Genomic DNA, 4,447 nt, shown 5'->3' with positions numbered 1-4,447 from the left:
AATTAAGATGAGGTCGTACTGGATAAAGACGGGCCCTAAATCCAGTGACTGGGATCCTGATAAGAAGAGAAGAGGATGCACACAGACACAGAGACAAGGCCATAAGGAGATGGAGGCAGAGATTGTAGTGACGCTTCTACAAGCTGAAGGATGCCCAGGATTGCCGCCCAAAGCCAGGCAGAGATCAGACTCCCCCTCAGAGCCTCCAGGAGGAACCAGCCCCGCAGACACCTTGCTTTTGAACTTCTGGCCTCCTGCACCGTGAGAGAATAAATTTCTGTTCCTTTAAGCCACCTGTCTGTGGTACATTGATCCGGCCGCTCTAGGAGACGAATACAGATGTTTTAACAATTCTGAGTGCGTGCTCACCCACGAGGTGCCCGTCACAGTCCCAAAACACACTCCTTCCCCCAGCAATGGAGGAGGGAACCAGACACTTTCTTCAGGTCCCCTGGGGTTTAGAGATGCTAGTTGGTGATAGAAGGTGTCCTAAGAAAGAATGGGATACACCATCTTACAGAATTTTAGAGATTTCTTCACAGGGAAGATACTGAGGCCTCTCTCAAGGTAACATAGCGTGTTGGGGGCTGCCCAGGCCCCCAGAGTGTGTGCACCACAGGCCTCGACACACCATCTCTACTGACCCAGGGCTGGGGCTGCCCTGTTTCTCTCCTTCCCCCTAAGGCAGGCCAATTCCAGGAGTCTCAGACCAGGTTAAGAAGAGGCCACAGGGCCCAGCTCCCAGCTTCCTGACAGCTTCACCGCCAAGCCCACCTTGGTGGGACATTGTTTATAAACAATCCTGAAAAATGGCCCAAGATGGAGCTCTGAGGCTCCTCTGGACGCCCCCCTCCACGCTGAGTCACCGCACGGCCCACTCAGGGCAGTCAAGTACGCCTGCCTATTCCCCTCCCCAGTCCTGGCCAAGGCGGAGGACAGCTTACGTAACCCTGCTGTGCTCACACCACCACCGCCTTGTGCAACGACCAAGTGATGAAACCTCCTGCTGGCTGCTGACCAAGGGCCTGCTCCATCGCCATCTCACCTGATGCCCAAACTCGGAGAAGAGGCCCACTTCACAGATTAAGAGACTGGGTCTCCTTGGGGGGCTGGGGGAGAGATAAATTAGGAGTTTGGGATTACATATACACACTACTGTATATAAAATAGATAAAAAACAAGGACCTACTGTATAGCACAAGGGACTATATTCAGTATTTTGTAATAACCTATAAGGGAACAGAATCTGAAAAAGAATAGACATATTTATGTGTATAACTGAATCACTTTGACGTACACCTGAAACTAACACAACATTGTAATTTAACTATACTTCAATTTTTAAAAGCGGTTTTAAAAATCCAGAAAAAAAAATAATGAAGAGACCGAGGCCCCAGGAGATGGTATAAAAAATGGCCCAAGTTCACCCAGCTCAACCGTGATGGAGCTGGGATTAAACCCCCGTGACGTGGTTCCTCGGCCAGACCTGCCCACACTGACTTCCGCTTCAGACCTCAAGGACCAGGGTCTTGCTTTGGAATCAGATTCTTTCACAAAGTACCAGTCCCCTTGAGGAAGACGAAGCAGTGAGACCGCTGACAGCTGGACAGCTGAATGGCCTTCTGGGCTAGTCCGACCCCTCCCCCTCGGTCTCCAGCGGGAAGAAGAGAACCTCTCATTTGGCAACCCCTCCCCACTCCATTAGTTGTCCAAATTCTTTCTCTTCCAGTCAGTCCTGACCTCGTTTTCTTCTAGAGCTGCAGGGCTCCCCTTCCAATGTTTAAGCTCTTTTGATGCCATTATTTCCTTCTGCAGAGTTTCCGAAAGTTTCTCAAAAAACAAAAACAACAACAAAAGAATCTGGCTCCTGATTGTTCAAAAGAGTCTGAGAGGGCGTCCCTGGTGGCGCAGTGGTTGAGAGTCCGCCTGCTGATGCAGGGGACACGGGTTCGTGCCCCGGTCCGGGAAGATCCCACATGCCACGGAGCGGCTGGGCCCGTGAGCCATGGCCGCTGAGCCTGCGCGTCCGGAGCCTGTGCTCCGCAACGGCAGAGGCCACAACAGTGAGAGGCCCGCGTACCGCCAAAAAAAAAAAAAAAAAAAAAAGAGTCTGAGAAATGCAACTACTACATCTTTCTTGTGGGGCTGCATAGATGCCTATTAAAGGCCCTGGGAAGACCTGCAGGCAAGAGGCCAGTCACTCTGCTTTGTCTAATGCAGGGCTTTGTCTAACCCATGGGCTCCCGGACTTGATGGGCACAGAACCTGGTCTTCACTGCCTACTCCTTCCTACTCTGCTTGCCCAGTGTCTCCTTCTCCACGTGAAGTTGAAATGTTGGAATTCCTCAGGCTTCAATCCTAAGCCCTCTTCTCATCTCTCTACACGGCCCACCTAACTAATCCCAGCCAGGGTCATGACTCCAAATATCATCTGTGATGCTTAGTCTTATGTGTCAACGCACCTGGGCTCCAGCACCCAGTTATTTAATCAAACACAAATCTAGGTGCTGCTGTGAAGGAATTCTGTGGATGTGGTAAACATCTCCAATCGATGGACTTTAAGTAAAAGAGATCATCCTCGATCACGTGGGTGGGGCTCCTCTAAGCAGTGGGAAGGCCTTAGGAGCCCAAACTGTGGTTTCTTGAAAAAGAATAAATTCTGCCCCAAGACTGGTGCTTCAGCTCCTGCTTGAGTTTCCAGACTGCTGACCTGACCTACAGATTTTGGACTTGTCAACCCCTACAATGATGTGAGCCAATTCCTTGAAATAAATCCATAGATAGATAGAGAGATAGATGATAGATAGATAGATAGATAGATATGATAGGTAGATGATAGATATGATAGATGATAGATAGATAGATGATAGATAGATAGATAGATGATAGATACATAGACAGATGGATGATAGATAGATGATAGATAGATCCTACTTGTCCTGCTTCTCTGGAGAGCCCTGACTGATACACATCTATGCCAACAACTCTCTTCTGAAAAATGTTCTCTGATCCAAATGCCTACTGGAAAGCCATTTAGGTTTTCACATGCATCTCCAACTTAAGTCCCAAACCAGCCTTTTTGATTCTCTTTTTAAGAGACATATTCCTCCCTTCATCTCCCCCATCTCGGTAAATGGTACCACCCAGTTACTCCTAGAAAAATCTTTGACGCTTCCCTCTGCCCCATGCACCACGAGGCACTCCCGGCCCTACCTCCAAACAGCATCTCAGACCCATCCCCATCTCTGGCTCCTCTTCCAGCCTTGAACCCTTCCAGCCCATCCGCCACACAAGAGCTGGGCTGACCGTTCTAGATGTTTAGAACCCTTTGGTGGCTTCCTGTTTCTGGTCGATGTGCCACCCGGACGCTCCTTAGGGAATGAGGGACCTGCTACCCCAGCTGCCAGGGAAGCTGCCGGCAGGTAGTGCTTACCTTAAGCGCTGCTTCTTCCAGGTCATCCTGCATCCAGTGGCTGAGAGAAGGTAGGAAGCCCAGCCATCTTGCCCAACTCAGACAGCTTTGAAGGCTCATCCCATCCAGGAATTTTCACAGGTCTTCAGAGGCTTCTCTTAAGACTACGCTGCAGCTCAGTTCTCCCTTTGCCCCAGATCCTTCCTTCCTTTTACTCTCACAGGTCCTGATCCCTTGGACCTCCTGCACCCTGCAATGCCACTGGACCTGGGAAGCTCCAAACTCCATCAGCCGCTGTCCCAGTCTCCGTCTGGTCTGGCCCTGCCCAGCGTCCACCTCCGCTCCAGCCCTTCCACCTTCTGTGTTCGCTTCTTCAGTTCCTCAGGCAGAGGGAGCTGTCACAGCCTCAGGGCCCTTGTTTATGCTGTTCCCTCTGCCTCACTAAGCTCCTCTGGCTCTGCAATTGGTTTCTCCTGTTGCTCCCAGTTTTCCCTCTGCCTCCCTGACCTCCCTCGGTACAAGTCCTCACACCCTCTCTGTTTTGTGGAACACTGCATCCTGAGCTGTTTCTTCATAGAACGCACCACAATTACAATCACAGGTGGTTTTCTCTGTTTGCTTGTCTGTCAAGGGTGACCCTGAGTCTTACAGGAAAGGTAAAAGTTATCTTCCGCATTCAGTTCCCCTGTACCCAGAGTCTGCAGCTCAAAGAAGCGTCCCCCATCATGGGGGCCAACATGATCTATGTTAAAGACAAACGCTCACAGCATCAATTCCATCTCCATTAAATACACCATATGAGAACTACTGGTTTCAAAGGAAGAGGAATTTTACTTCATGGTCCCATTTTTTGTGGTACATGTGGGCCAGTTAGGCATCTAGGCTGACTAGAAAATGGGTACTTTCTCCTAGATTACACAGAGAAAAGTCATAAAAGTGGGAAAACTACATCAATATATAAACATTCATCTTACCCTGTGAACATCTGTATAAAGTGATATTGACAGTTTCCATGCATGTGTATGATCTTCAGAA

The sequence above is a fragment of the Leucopleurus acutus genome, assembly GCF_964270905.1.
Source record: "Leucopleurus acutus genome assembly, chromosome: 1".
Classification (NCBI taxonomy): Eukaryota; Metazoa; Chordata; class Mammalia; order Artiodactyla; family Delphinidae; genus Leucopleurus; species Leucopleurus acutus.
The sequence above is the reverse complement of the archived record's forward strand: the minus strand, read 5'-3'. Positions refer to the sequence as shown.